This window comes from Enhydra lutris, unplaced genomic scaffold (genome assembly GCF_002288905.1).
Source record: "Enhydra lutris kenyoni isolate GAN:26980312 unplaced genomic scaffold, ASM228890v2 scaffoldscaffold12, whole genome shotgun sequence".
In the NCBI taxonomy this organism is placed as follows: domain Eukaryota; kingdom Metazoa; phylum Chordata; class Mammalia; order Carnivora; family Mustelidae; genus Enhydra; species Enhydra lutris.
In genome coordinates, this window is record NW_019154096.1 from 70,857,569 (window position 1) to 70,873,767 (window position 16,199).

A 16,199-nucleotide genomic window follows, 5' to 3' on the forward strand; every position below is an offset into this window, starting at 1 on the left:
GACCACACATTGATATATACAAGGCTGTGGAGATGAAAGATGAATTTGCTTTTATTTGTTTACGTCTGTCTCCTCTAGACTTTAAGATCCTCTAGACCACGGGTTGGTAAATTTTTTCCGTAAGGGGCCAGATAGTAAATATTTCAGGCTTTGTGGGCCAAGAGGCCACGTGCTCTGCCGTTGTAGCGTGAAAGCAGCCATAGACAACACATAAACGGGGGGGGCATGACAGTGTCTGTGGCATGCACGGACAGTCAGTGTGCTGGATGTGGCCCAGGGCTGTAGTTTGCCAACTGTGCTCTAGTGCAGGGCCCTGTTCTTACTAATGTTTGTACCCAACACCCAGCACAGGGCTTAACAGATGGGGCATGACCGAAAAAACACTGAGTGGGTGAGCACACAGTCACAGTTCATGACGCAGGGACACGTATTCTGGTAGGGAAGATAACTGGAAACAACCACAGTATATGAAGAGCTCTAAGAGATTTGTGTACAGGGTTCTGTGGGACTATTGAGGTGGGAGGAATGTCAGAAGTAGGAGTGCCAGATACAGAAAAAAAAAAAAGAAAGAAAAGAAAATTACAAGACACATAGTTCATTTTCAATGCCAGATAAAAAATGACTAAATTATTTGGGACATATACTGAAAAATTTTTGTTGTGTACTTGCAATTCAGATTTAACTGGGCATCCTAAATTTTATCTGACAAGGAACCCAGAGAAGTCCACAGCAGGGCTGATATTGGAGCAAAGTTGAACAAGGAGGTGGGAAAACAGGGCAAGGTATTCAAAGGATAGGATGTAACACACAACATGGCACAAAGTTCTGAGGGCCATTCCTTGTCTAAAGACAAAGTGTGGCTATTGAAGGTGAAACAGCTAGAGGTCAGACTGGAGAAGGGGCCAGCGTCCAAGGTTAGAGGATTTGATCCCAAGGCAAAGGGTCAGACTCAATCCTGTAGATGACAGGAGGGAACTGAGATTTTTAAGCAGAGGAATGACTGTTTTCAGCAGTCCCTATTTAAAGACACAAGTATTCTCTCCTGGGTTTCACTAATAGATTAAATCCTGGTCCTACTTTGACCTGGTCTCTCTTCTAGGCCATGCGGGTTGGATTTTCCTCATTATGAATTTGCTGATTCAAACACACACACTCACACATGCACACTCACATATACACACTAACTTAGACACAATTACACACACATGAGCACACGATGGCAATATAGTGCTTTAGCCAAAAAGAAACAATGCTACATCAGGAATACCATTTTCACCAACCAGAGATAAGGGCTCAGGTTCCATGCAGCAGACTGTGGGCATCTCTGACACCATCCTCTGTCTACATTGCTTGTGGACATGGCCTGAGGACCACACCACGACCTGGAGGCTAGAGGCCAGCCCAGGAATGCCAACCTGCTTCCATGTCTCAGTCTATTTCATGGTTTCTGCCCAACTGAAAGCCTGGTGCAGCCCACGTCTTCATGGGTCAGTCACAGAACATGCAGTGCAACAGCTCCTTTGATCACTAACAAGACTGGAGGAGAAACAGAGTCAACTACTGGCTGCCTTTTGTTGGGAGAAAACAGGCCCACTCTGCTGTCACGTGATGCCCCATCTGGTAGCCTATTAGGATAAGGACAAGGGGCAGAATCCAAGGAGACAAGGGCTGCCTTTGTGTGACATCTCTGGGACTGAATCTCCAGGATTTTATGATGAACTAGACGGTGATAGGAGAGCAGAGAAGGAAAGAGTGGTATGTGGAACAATTATAAAGTTTCTAGATTCGATTTTGTGATACCACTGGCACAATATGGAAAATATAAAAGGTGGCTCAAGGTTGGGATGGGGACAATTGAGAAGTTGATTTTGAAAATGCTTCTTCTACAGAGCTTTCTAATGCAGAGAAGACATTCAGGATGCACGTGGTTGGATGTCTGTTTCCAAAACTCAGAAGAGAGATGGAGTTGGGAGTCCTCACTCTAGTTGTGGTCTCAGAAGTCATGTGGATGGTTCAGAGCCCAGAGTGGGGTGAGAACTGAGAGAAGAGAAGGGGCCCATAGTAGTGCTGGGAAGAACCTTGAGATTTATGGGAATAACCAGAAAAGAAGCAGAGCAAAAGACACGGAGACAGAGAAGACACAGAAGACAAAGAGACAAAACAAGACAGACACGACAGGGTAATTTAAAAGGTTTTTTTAAAGGTGACACTTTAGTCCTGGACCTTAACCAAGAAGAAAGGATGGAGGTAAAAGCAAGAGCTGGGGACTGTGGCAAAGCTCATGTGTGGGTGTGGCGGGGACCCAAGACACACTGAGCTGTGCACGTCTGCCCTGTCCTGCTCAGCATTTTGATTAATGCCACAAGTGAGCACTTTGATTCATTTATTCAACAAATACTCATTGAGCCCATACTCGGTGCCAGGCATGTCCCAGACAAAAGCTTAGTAAAGCAGTGGATGAGATCAAGCTGGAAGGGGCCGAGATTAATTCTGATGGGGGGTGGGGGGAGCTACAACCATCAGCATATTTGATAAATAGAGCCAGAACTAAGTTAGCGTACTGGCAAGCCAAACTGATTGTTTTCGTGGCCCGATGAATTAGCAATAATAAATGCTAACTCAGTCTACTTCCAGGAAACTGCCAGTCTGAATTAGAAGAAAGTCTGATAAGTCATTATTTTTAATGACAAGTAGTTTAATAACTCTCAAGTACTAAAATAATTCATACTTTGTAACATCGCTGGCACATAGAACTCCTTCAAGAAAGGCTTTATGGAAAATACAATCTGATTTGTAACTCATCTATCAATTGGCTAGCAATAAATTCTGTCTCTGTGCTGCTGAAGCAGTTGCTTTGCCATGGGTTAAGTATTCTCTCTGTGATATTGTTGAGAACATCCATTTACTTTGTAGGAACTTTCTGGAAACAAGCAAGATCTCTAGAGTCACGCTGACATGGGTTCAAATCCTAGCTTGGCTGCTTACCAGGGATATGGCTCAAGGGGGATGGCCTCCCGTTTGAGCTTCAGGTTCCTGCTTGGTAATATGGGCACAATAATATCTGTCTCAAAGGTTTATTAAAATTAAATTAAATAGTAACTGGCACATACCCCACACTGAGTGTTCTTACACCCAATGTTACTGGTCTCAGACACGAAGATAAGCAGTCTCAGCCCTGCATACCAGGTGAGGTTTTTCTAAAGTTCTAAAGACAGTATTTATTACAGGCTGTTTCATTGCCATAAAAGTCGTCAGCAGATAGCAGCCAAGGAGAACTTGCCTCAGTTATTAGAGCCCTGGCTGGACCGGCCTATCTTCCTCACCCATGGGGAGCCACCTGGAGCATGGACAGTCCAGGTGTCGTAAGTCTTGCCAGGAGTCACAGCCAAGGTCAAGGGTGGCCCTCTCCAAAGGGATACACTGAGCACTGCCCAAGGAGATGAAGTCAACCTTGCTTCCTTCTGCAGCCAAAGCTCTTCTCCCTTTGAAGGAGTCAGGGAGGTTCTAGCAGCCAGGTGCCGGAGAGCAATGAGGTAGTCTTGGCCCCGGGGTCCAAAATCACAGCAGCAAGAGAACCACCCCCCACAGGCATCACAGGGCCAAACCTGTCTCACCTAAGACATGTTGCATTCTTTCCTGGCTAAGGAAATGGGAAGATTAGGAAGAAAAAGGTACAATATACTTGTTGTTGTTTTAAAGGAAGGCAGCCAAAATCCCATTGAGCAGGATCTCGAGGCATGCTGGCACCAATTCTTACATTTTTATCTTTCTAATCATCTTAACATATGCACTGGGCACCCAGCAAGTGCAGGGGATGGCGCTAGGGACCAGGAGAAAAAGAGAGAAAAACAAGAAGGTCACAAACTCTAGCTGGGAGATGGGATGAACACAGGAAGAGAGCATAACAAAGACCCACAGGGAGTAGATAGATGAGCCCACCATTCCGAGTGTTGACGTCAATCAGTCTCTGTCTGGGTAGGGAGAGGCAGGCTATGAAACGAAGCAGTCCACACTCAACCACGGACCAGTGCCTGCCGTGTGCTGGGCAGAAGCGTGGTCATCTTGGACATGACCGTTCCTGGTAGATCTGGCTGCTACGGAGGAGAAGAGGACACCAATCCAGGTTGTCCCCTGCAGAAACTTCCTGTATTTCGGGGAATCTGTGGGAAGTTTGGGGTGGGAAGTAGCAATTGGATACTAATCCAAAGCTGGGAGCACAATCTTAAAATTATCATGGCTTTGATTTGTTTTTAGTCATAAGAATCTTATTTGTTTTTTATGGCAACCAACGACAAAAGAGGACATGAGATAAGTTTTGCTTTGTTTTGCTTTACTTAGTGGAGGCAGCATGGGTTTAAAACCCAGGGGAGGGGTGCCTAGTGGGCTCAGTCAGAGGAAAATGAGACTCTTGATCTCTGGGTCATGAGTTCAAGCCCCAAACTGGGTGCAGAGTACTTAAAATTTTAAAAAATAATAAATTTTAAAAATTAAATAAAATAAGAATAAATAAAAAGGCAGGGGAATTACAGCATTCATTTAGGAACTCTCTGAGGCAGAAAGCAAGTCCTGTGACCGTCGGGAGACCTGGACATTCGATGAATCTCAGTTGCTTGAAGGAATAGACAAGTAAGAAAAAGTGATACACAGATTTCAGGTGTCCTGTCTGTTCTCCCCAGAGGAAGGGGTGCATGGAGCGATGGGATCCTACCTCTGGGTTTGCCTCTGAAGAGGCAACTGAATGAAGAGGCCATTCACAGCTTTCCTCCAAGACTGCCATGTGTGCCGAGGCTCAGAGAGCCTCTCAGAGCTGCGTCATGAAGGCCATGCCTTGACAGGTGACAACGGAAGCATGAGAAAGGGAAAGTGTCAGGGAGTCAGGCTCACACCTGTGTCCTCTGCGGGTGGAGAAATCACGAGCAGCAGCAACGGGCCCAGGCAGAGAGAAATCCAGAATGTGATGAGTGCCAAGCAGGACTTAACACATTGGAATTCTGCTCCTTGCAGATCCTGAGCCTACGAATATAACACTCCTCGATTTTGCGGTAACGGAACTTAAAACAAACTCTTTCTTCCACTTAGGGAGTTGGACCCTGAGCAAAAACAATATAGACAGTGATCAAAACCCATATCTAAACACCACTAGAGAAGGGGTTATGCTCAGCCCATGCGTTCCCAGGACCTCGAGAGCTCCCAGACATCAGTTAATCTGACCAGACAGGCATCCCCCATGCTCATTCAGGAGTCCTTGGAAACTCCCGGGCTCCGCAAAGGCCCCCTGTTGGCTGAACGACGCAAATGGTAGACAATGTCCTTGTACATCCCCCGCGTGTAGGATCTGGAGCAGCTGGAGGCAGAGGCGCCGCTGGGGGAGCAGCTGGGACTGACGTCATTAAAGCTGGCCAGTACAGGCTCCCACAGGGCGCCAGAGCCCAGAGGAGGGTGTCCGTGCAGGACAGAAATGGCCTGATGGGACAGTGAACGAGACGCGGCCCCTAAACCAACCTGCCTATTGAAATACCTAGAGAACTTGTTAAAAATACAGACTCCAGGCTTCATTGAGAGTTTTTCGCTTCTGCATGGCTGGTGGGGTATGTATCCACATCAACACAAAGGGTTGCTTCCACGAAGCCAGTTAATTCTAGGTCCCGAATGGGAAGGATTGAGGTAAAGAGAGAGGAAGCCAGCAGGTGGGGCAGGAGGCGCTGGCAGGTTTGGGGGCAACGCCTCTCCATTGGGATGGGAAAGGCTGAGCCTGGACACCCCGGTAAGCCCCTCCCCCTGCATGCTTGATGGTCCAAAGTTGTCACCAGCCCCAGAGTTCCACACCGGCTGCAGCGACGAAAAGGAACACAACAAACTGGGAAGCCCTGAGTGGGTCACATCTACAGGACTTGGTTATGTTTTCGATTTATGAGGGAGCAAGGGGTTTTACCCCTAGTATCCCACCCCTCCCTAGGGAGGAGAGTGACGAAACCAATCAGAGGAATGGAACAGGAAGAGGGACCAATTGAGGATGAAGGTATTCGGTTTGGAACTCTGTACATGCAGGGCTTTGTCAGAGCCTGGCAGCCCAGGGTGGTGGTTTCAGCAAAGGCTCTGACGCCACCTCCGCCTGCCTTCATGATTCTGGCTTGATCCCCACCTCGCTGTATCCCTTAGGGCAATTTTCTTCATTGCTCCCTGCCTTGGTTTCCCCATCTATAAAATGGGGATAATGACAGTGATTGCTTCATGACTATTGTGAAAATTAAAAGGGTTCAAGCGCAGGGAGCATTTCGAGCAAGCTATGGCACACACTGTTTTCCTCATCACCAGATCTTCGGACCAGAACATTTCAGTGGTTGAATTTATTGAAGCCAGCCAACCCAGTGCCACCCACTTTAGAAATGGAGCAGACTTCAGCAGTGTGGACAGCAGAAGATCCTGAGTCTAGTCCCACATCTGCCACCAGCTGCTTCTGCGGCCTTCGCTCATCTGTTACACTGGGGGTTGTGCTACTCGTGCTCAAACATGTTCTCCGGTCTCTTAGTTTTAATTGTTCCAACATCAAAATCATGTATATTTTGACGGAAGATGAAGGGCTCCGGCTTGACTGCCCTAAAGCTTTGCACCACTGGGGTGAGAACGCGACTCTCAGGCAGAGCAGCGGAACATCATAAAAAAGATTAAGCATGAACAGAGGGACTGGTAGGTGGGTATCTTCTGATTGGCAGTCAAGATTCCAATCCCAAACAGTATAGGACAAAAAGCTAGTTTTTATTCACATTTGGCTAGGGAAGGAAGGGAAGGGAGGGGGAAGGGAAGGGAAGGGAAGGGAAGGGAAGGGAAGGGAAGGGAAGGGAAGGGACACGGGCCACCCACTTGGTCTATACCATAGAAAGTGAACAGCAGCCAAACCCCAGCTGTACTCTGAGCTATGTTGGCACACGCCTTCAGGCAGGTTGCAGCATGGGGATGGAGATAAATTCAGCTAAAAACCCCTCTTAACTACTAGCCTCCCCTAGAACAAAAGCAAAATTAATACAGAGTCCCCAAAAGAGTCCTCTCTGATGGTGAATAAAGAATACAGGGGGGATAAACTACAGACATAAGCTCATTCTACAATTTAAAAAGTCGTAACGTACATGTAATGTACAGCAGGGCGACTATGATTAACACTATTGTATATCTGAGAATAGCTAGGAGAGTAGCTCTCACAAGTTCTCATCACAAGAAAGAAAGATTGTAACTATGTGAGGTGGTAGATGTTAACTAAATGTATCATGCTTCTCATTTCCCAGTAGATACATATACCAAATCATCGGGGTGTACATTTAAAACGAATACAATGTTGGATGTCAGTTATATGCAATAAAACAGGAGAAGAAGTTGTCATCTTTAAAGCGGCCATTTCTTTTATGTCCTCCACTTTTTACAAAAAACTTTTAAAATTGAAATATTCCATGAAACTTGGATTAACTGCAGACCAGCGAACCAGAACCCTCAAGTCACTGAATCTGTACACCTTCTGCATTTAATAAGTAGCAACGGTAAGAAAACACTCATAAAGCTTGTGGCTTCGGTGTGTACTCGGGCAAAAGGGTGGTTGTATTCCTTCCCTTTCACTATCTGCTTATCTTTTTCCACAAATAACAAGGGCAAGAAACCAGGGTTGAATTCAAACAGACATGAATTCAACTCCCAGGTACAATCATCAGTTGTTGCAAGAATTAGCCTTAATATTCTAAACTCACCAAAACACTAGTTTTCATTTGTAAAAATGGAACGACATCTGCCCCCTAAGACTATTTTTGACAATGATAATAGTGTTGCATTTTCACTTAGGGGAGTCAGGTTATAAAGTTAGCACATACAATTATATTTTCCTTAAAAACTCACTAAACTGCCTGCCACTGTCCAGTAGAAATATAAAGAGCCACATAGGTAATGTTAAATTTTCTGTTTGCTGCTTTCAAAATGTAACCAGAAACAGGTGAAATTGATTTCTGTAATATATTTTGTTTAACCTAATATATCCAAAGCATTATTCCAACATGTAATCAATGTAGAAATTGTTAATGAGATATTTTACTTTTTTGTACTAAGTGTTGAAAAGCATGAATTTTATAGCCACTGTACATCTTAACTCAGACTAGCCACATTTTGAGGGCCCCGTAGCCCCATAAAGTACTGAACTGTGCATCTCTAGACCATCCTTATGTCTCCGGGGCACAGGCCCTCTCCCCATAAGTCACCCTGACCAGGATTTTCTCCACTGCTGCAACAGATCCCCATTTCTTCAACCGAGAGCCATGGCAAAGGAGATGGTTTGCACTTCGGGTCCAAGATGGAAAATGACCTTAAGCATCAGAACCAGTCATTGCTCAAGACGTGCCCACTTCCAAGACACACCTCTCCACACGCAGGGGGACCAGACTCTCCCTGACCGTCTCATACATGCTGTTCTAGATCGGAGATCTGATCGCTGTTTTGCTCAGCCCATGGAGTTGAAATTATAAGTTAAGTGAATATATATGCCTTTACTTCATGTGTCGATAAAATTTCTGTTCAGGGCACATTTGTTGAGCTCCTACTATTAAGGCAGGATCTAGAAAATACAAAGGCCTCTACCTATGTTCAAATTCTGACAGTTACTTACTCATTCTGTTACCTTGACAGATCGTTTGATTTCTTAAGCCTCAGTTTCCTTCTCTGCGAAACAAAGAGAATAAAAGCTCTCCATTCATCGGGTTGTGGCTGAACATTAAATAAGATCATCCTACAAAGCACAGGGCAGCAAAGAGACTTCACTCAATTTCTCATTCTTCCTGGTGATCAGTGCTGAGTAGTGCAATAAATGTTCGCCGATGAGGGTGATGCTGACTCCGGGTGTGTTTTGGAGATAAAGCTCTCCACCCCACCGGACTATCACCAGCTGAAATAACCAGGGTGGGCGATCACCCCTTCCCCTTGTGTCATGCTCTGTAGGCCTGGAGTTGAAAAGCAGAGGGAAGTGAGCTAGAACATGAACACCTCAGTACAGACATCTTCCCTTCCCTTTCCTCCTGCCTAGCGCTGCCCCAAGAGTCCGTGGGGCTTACGCAGTGGGAAGGGAACTCCAAGGCCCGGGGCGGGCACCTTGGGACCTTGGGTTGCATGCTGTTTTATGGGCTACGTTCAGCCCCCAGAATGCTTGAATCCTTTGATTCTCAAAAGCCGATGAAAGCAGTTTTGCCCAACTGCAGATGTGGCTGAGTAGAAATACTCCCATGTCAGCAAGGTTCCAAATGGACTAGAAGTTACAGTGACTTCAGACAACTTTCTAATCTGTTGGTCAAAGTGTTTCCCTTCCAAGAAAGGTGAAAGCTCAGAAAATAATTCCTCACCACCACCACCACCAACAACAACAACAAAACACTTATTTTTTTAAGAATATAGAAGGGCAAATTTCACCTGGGGCAAAAGGAGTTTATGAAACACTTGACAAAAAAAAAAAAAGAGGATAATTCCAAGCCTGCAGGGTCTTGCTGCTGGCTCACCCACCGAGCGGTGTGGGGAGAAGCCCTGAGTTTCCATGGGTGCCCCAGCGCCCCCTGCAGGTAGGGGGCTTTCTTCCCGTTTCCTACTATTCCAATGCTGTCTTTAAGAGTGGTCCCAAGAAATGAGGTGCCAAATAAAGAAGACATTTTGTTGGAAGGAAGACACTGGATCTTTTATTCTATTCTCCGCCGCCGCACCCCCCCCCCCACCACGGGAGGAGTGGAGCAGGAAACGTCACACCTGGTGTTCGGAGCAATCCCTCCGAGTCAGCATTTGTCCACCTGGTCCTGTTGATTTGGGGCCGCTTCTCTGGTCACGGGGCGTTGTCCTGTGCAAACAAGACTGCTAGGCAGCCTCTTTGGCCTCTAACCACTAAATGCAGCAGCCATACCAGCCCCCTCCAGTGATGACAACCAAAATGTCTCCAGACATTGCCCAATGTCCCCCTGGGGACAAAAGTGTCCCCAGTTGAAAACCACTGGTCTAGGGCTGGAGCAGTCTGCCATTCAGCCCAGCTTCTGGATCACCATGGTCAGGGAGAACTTTCTGTGTTCCGAGCCAGGTGGGGAATCACTGAGCTGGGCCCTTACTCTCCACTACATCTTTTTTCCCTCCCACTTCCAGCAAAAGGACAGGGCAATTTACTAGAGCACTGAAGAATATAAAATGCACCCTGGCGATGGGGTTTCTGAGCCGGATTTGGCCTTCCTGGCTTCAAAGATCATGAAACCTCTCATTTGTACTCCACAAAGCAGCAATTTCTCACAAGGATACGTTCCTTTGACTCTCTTTTAAAAAGTCAAGTACAGCTTGGCAACCACAGAGTACAGAAAATATAGGCTTTCTGCAAGAAGCAATTATTCAAAACCCAAAGACTAAAAAAAAAAAAAATGAGCATGTCGGGTCGCGTCAGTTACAACATGTAGGACAACTGGATTCCTTCATTTCTAAGCAATGGAATGGTCTGGGTTTGTTTTTTCTTGCTGACTTTGATTATTTCTTTGAGGTAAAACCCAAGCTGTCTAAAACTGTTGACACTGGGTTGCTGACCTTTTAATTTAAAAAACAAGAAGGTCCATGTTTGGTATTTGGGCTTTCGCTTTAAATGTTCACCAATCATTACATCCATAATTAGAACTTGTGCTGGAATGTACCAAAATCTGCCTCCTGGATCATTGACAGGGTCTGTAGAAGCCACAGGAAAACTGAACACTTCAGCAATGGTAAGATTTTTCTGGGCTGGCACAGGAAAACTCGGTTGATGGAATATAAATCAGCAACCCTAGACTCTAATTTCCACCCTTCACATGTAGCATGATTATACCAGCGGGCTGTGCGATCGTCAAGCCAGAGACCGAGGTTTGTTTGCCAGAAGGAAGCCAAACCTTCAATTCTGTGGTTAATGCCACCTAGGGATATAATTACACAAGCTAATATCATCTTTCTACTAAAGAAAAGGAAAAGGAATCCTCATGGCCAACGTTCATGTGAATGAACCATTTTGGGTTTAATACCAAAGCTAATATCAAATTCCTAAGGTATGCGTGTTCCAACATTTAAAAGTGAAGAATGAGGCATCCGACAGTAACATTAACATGCTTATCATAGATCTTCTTCAATTTATCAAATGTCAGTTTCAGAAATGTCTCCCAAATGCTGCCTCCCATGTTGTTAAGGGGACTTTGCATAAAACAAACCAATGTTATTATAACCTTCACATACAAGCAGAATCCAGGCAGAGTTCAAACATTTGGTGAACCCATGGTATCCCTCATTGGGTCTCAAGGAAGGCAACTCAGATCCTGTTGTTAGAAGGGCCCAGACAGGATATTTATTTGGAAAGCTTCGGCGGGCATGGTATTTGCTTTCCAATGCAAAAACTAATTCCTGAAAAGTAAATGGGGCACTTAACATTATAGGAGGCTTCATAAATGGATCACATCGAATCTTTCAGACCACTAATACCCTACTACAACTTCACTGCTACACAAATAAATATGCTTAACGACTGAAGGGAAGACCACTGAATGAGCCAAGTATTATGAAAAACCATCATCCTTAAAACTTCCTTAGTCTGAGGCACTCCTCTCCATCATGCTACTGTCTGACCCTCAATCTGGGTCACGCCCCTCACCCACACTGACCCTAGTGTGGCTAAGCATAACCTTGCCCATCTCCAGGTGTGAGCCCCAAAAACATATGGGCAGCTTCTTAAAAAGCTAACCATGGAGTTGCTATATGACTCCGCAATTCGACCCCTAGGCATGTATCCAAGAGAAATGAACATGTATGTCCATTCTAGGCTTGCCCATGAATGTTTATAGCAGCACTGTTCTAATAGCCCCAAAGTGAAAGCAGCCCAAATGTCCATCAACTGATAAATGGATAAATAAAATGTGGCCGCTCTATGTTGTGGAATATTATTCACCCATTAAGAGGAACAAAGGCCTGACACATGCTCCAACATGAGTCAACCTCAGGAACATAACACTGAGGAAAAGAAGATAGTCACATACGGTCACCTAGTGTAGAATTCCATTTATTTGAAAGGCCAAAAATTATTGTGTTCGAGTGTAAACAGTGTTCCCCAAATATAAGTAATTCACTCCTCAGACTTAAGTTTAGTACCATGCCTAACACCAATTATTTAATTTACTTCTTCCAATATGCTAGTTCCTTGAATGGAGATGAGACCTGAAACAAATATACCACACTCCCCCAAGCAAAATAGAACACTGATGTCCCATACGAAACTCCAAATATTGCCAACAAAAAATAAGTAAATAAATAAATCTCTTTTTAAAGAAATAATGGCACCTTTTTTTTTTGAGATAGTGGCACCATTAACTTCTGTCTTCTAAAATGTTTGCCCCAAATTCTTAGAACTGCTCCTTCAACTTCTCAACATGGGGCTCGTCTTCTATTATGCTGAGACACAATGAGATGTCAAGCATTTCAAAGTCTCCCTGAATTATCAAAGAACCAAAAATAAATCCTAAATTGCTTTTTAAGTGTGAAACGCATTTTTTTTCCATTCTCGATTGAAAAATGGCTGCAGAGATTGTACTCAGGTTTTCCAAGCTATAAATCTCTCTCAAGCTAGGACTAGGTATGGACATTTTCAGCCTTGAAGAATATTTCTGTCAGAGAGCTACAATTGCAGGGATTGGAGTCGTGATGGCTGTCTGGGTGTGGCGCTGGCTACAGAGGTCATTGTTGGAAACCAGGGATGGTAAGGTAAGGTCATTATCAAAGAAACAAACATAGAAAAGTACAGACAATCCAGTGAAATCCAACAAAAGCAGTGGGCATCAAGTACCATAAAATATCCTTTTGCTCAGTGATCCTGTTTTTAGGAATTTATACTAAAGAAAAGCAAACCACTGCAAGGTGATTTATGGCCATACAAGGCTTGGAGCAACCGTCAGCAAGCAACAATAGGGATTAGTTAATTAAATTATTCTATATCCTTTGGATGGAATGTTATGTCTCCATTAAAACTGACTATAAAAGACACAGAAATGTACTAGTGATCTCATGTTAATGGGGAAAGGATAAAAATATATGTACACTATAATAATCACGCAAACAAATGTATGTCTATAACAAAGCAACAAAAAGGTCCGCACGAAAGCATAAGTCACTGAGCTCGCCTGGTGGGTCTAATGATTTCTTCTCCATGCTCCCAAATTGTTGAAATAACACTATATAGTCTTTAGAAAAAATTAAGTCAATCATACCAATTTTAAGAGGAACAATTCCATGAATCAACTTGCACTCTTACTACCAACAACACTATTACCTGTCCTATTTACATTAAAATAACATCCATCAGAGACCCCCAATCACGATGTAGGGAAAGAAAATACAATGGTTTAGCTGAGTCAAAACATGATTTCATTATAAACTTGGCCATGAGAATAATTCTCTGTACACTGGAAGTCTAGGAAGAGGATCCTCCTGCTTTCTGAACCCTACATGTGCTCTGGAATGTGCAACTGGAAAGTGCAATTAGAAATGTGCAAATGGAGAACTGAGAAAATTAGCATGTGCACTGCTAATTTTTCTCAAATTTCCATTCCATCTCTTGGGAGGAAATTATATGTGAAGGAGATCAGAAGCCCCCTCCCTTATCTATGGAGCCTCACCTGGTAACTAATCCCATCTACCAAACTGACTGGACCTCAGGGAGCAACAGCAAACATTCTCTGGGGATGACAGAGTGTGGCAGAATAAGCAAGGTGGGCTGCTGAGCCCACCACTCAGAATCCTTACAGTTTCATCTCACACACAACAAGGAGCCTGCCTGTAAGTTTATGGCTAAGTTTCCTTGTCAACCTTTCTAGACCATGATACCCAGATATTTGGTCGGACATTATCCTAGATGTTTCTGAGAAGGTATTTTGTAGACTTTTGTATTTGTATTTCAGTGTGATTCACATTTAAGTAAGAAGACTTTGAGTAAAGTAGATTACCCTCCACAATGTGGTGGGCCTCACCCAATCAGTAGAACGTGTTAACCGGAAAAAAGACCGTATGAATGTTTTGTAAATAGTTTAAATGTCTGTTAAGAAATCACTTTTGCCATGGCACTTCCCATGCCTGGTTTGCCCTAAGACCCTTAACTTCATGCCTAGGGACACCAGCGATGTTGCGTGTTATGCTATTCAGGGAGATCACAGCTTTCAAGTTTGTGAATGAGCTACTGATTCAATTTCCACTCTCCATATTAACATCTGGAGAATAAAAACTATTATACCCGTTGCTTTTCCTAATGTGGGATTAATATTTAGTCTGCAATAGACAAAATGTTTTTTCTTTTTAGTACCTTTTCAAAATAAAATAAGATTTTTATTTATTTGAGAGAGAGAGTGCATGCACTAGTGAGGGGAAGGGCAGAGGGAAAAGCAGACTCCCCACTGAGCAGGACCCCAAGATCATGACCTAAGCTGAAGGCAGACGCTTAACTGACTAAGCCACCCAGGTGCCCCTTTAATGCTTTTCTGATGAGCCCTGTTAATCTGCAGGATGTTAAATGTCTTTTTACATTTTTGAGATATATAATAGCTTATGTTTGAATTACTGTTTAATTTTCTGCCTCTAATTTTTGAGGATTCTACTCCTGCAGTTCAACCCAAATTACATGTTTGGGGTATTAAATATTTTTACCCTTACAACATTTTTCTTCTAATAGTAAAATCAATATGCCTGATTTTAACACAACCTCTTACCTTAGCAACTGGTTGAAGTTAGCAAAATGTATTCAGAACACACTGACTACTGATTTAACCCATTTTTTTTCAACTAGCGGTTTAATACATTTTTGCTGAAATGGATAATTTCTGAGTTGCTTGACGCAACTGCCTGATTGTTTTATTAACCTAAAACAAGTTTACCAACAGGCCCTTACAACTTGGACTCAGGAAGTCGGCCCTGCCCAGGAGAGGCCATGATAAACGCCCGCTGGAGGATCAGGATTTAAGAAAGAGGGTCCAGAATCATCTCCTTTGGAAGTCTTGCTCTGGCATGGAGCATATTTGAGTGGTCTGATTTAAGGTCACATTACGTTTGTGCTTTGAGGAAGTTGCTCTCTGGGTGAATGGCACTGAAAATACTACCAGTGCATGAATTCCCCGGGAACACAAATCCTACAACATGGACCAACAAGATGGCGTCATTGTCGACTTCCAGATGACCATTTACAACCTCACCCGTTGGCTTTGTATCACTTCCCTCTCCGGTAGCTTAAATTATGTCCTTTAACCTCACCTTCCTTAAGCCATATCTGATACTAGATCAGGGGTTCTTAACTCTAACTACAGTCATCACTGCATTCCTCTGGGGGGCATTTCTAGACAGCAAGGACCCCTGAGCCCCACCTCAAACTAATTGAATCAGAATCGACAGGGATGAGACAGGGGCTGATTCTAACATTCCATCTGCTGAAATGAATGTGAAGACCCACAAGACAGAAGGGATTTCTAAAGAAGGGCTTGACAATCCGTTGAAACCAAACTTCTTCCCTGAAAGCTGTCCCCAAATGATTCCAGACCACAGCTTTGAGGCCAGCGGAGAGTCACTGAGATTCCCAAGCCTCAGCCTCTGTACCCTAAAGGTTCTTTTCTAACGTGACAAACCTTCCAAAGATTTCTCCAGAGTTTCACGTGTGCAACAGTTGAAACTACACTGTGTTGGTTTGCGGTGGGGGGGGGGGGTGTGGGGGCTGGTTTTCTTTTCCTGAAAACACATGTGTCCTTTTGTCTCACGGTCTCACTTGGCACCAAGTACCCAGTTCATTTGCCCATCAGATTAGCTCGAATTACATGCTTTTACTGCTCCTACAAGCTAATGCAAGGGACCTACAATTAACTGTGGGCTGGTTTAAACCCTAAATGGAACTAATGTCCGCCCCGACCAAATGCCTCAGGACCTGCTTTTTCCCCCCCTGTAAATTGCTATTTTTGTAGGCTGTCTTCCAGAAGTTGAGCCCCAAAACAAGTTGGAACTGTAAGCCTACTAGATTCTACTCACAATAATTATCGAATCCACGCCGCTTGTGCGCTCTTCAGAAGCTCAGCAAAATGCACAATATTGTTCTCACAAAGGAAGACAGAGTTGTCACTCGTGATGTCATTCACACCCTAGTAGAAGGGAGAGGAAACCCCCAACACCCTGCCTTA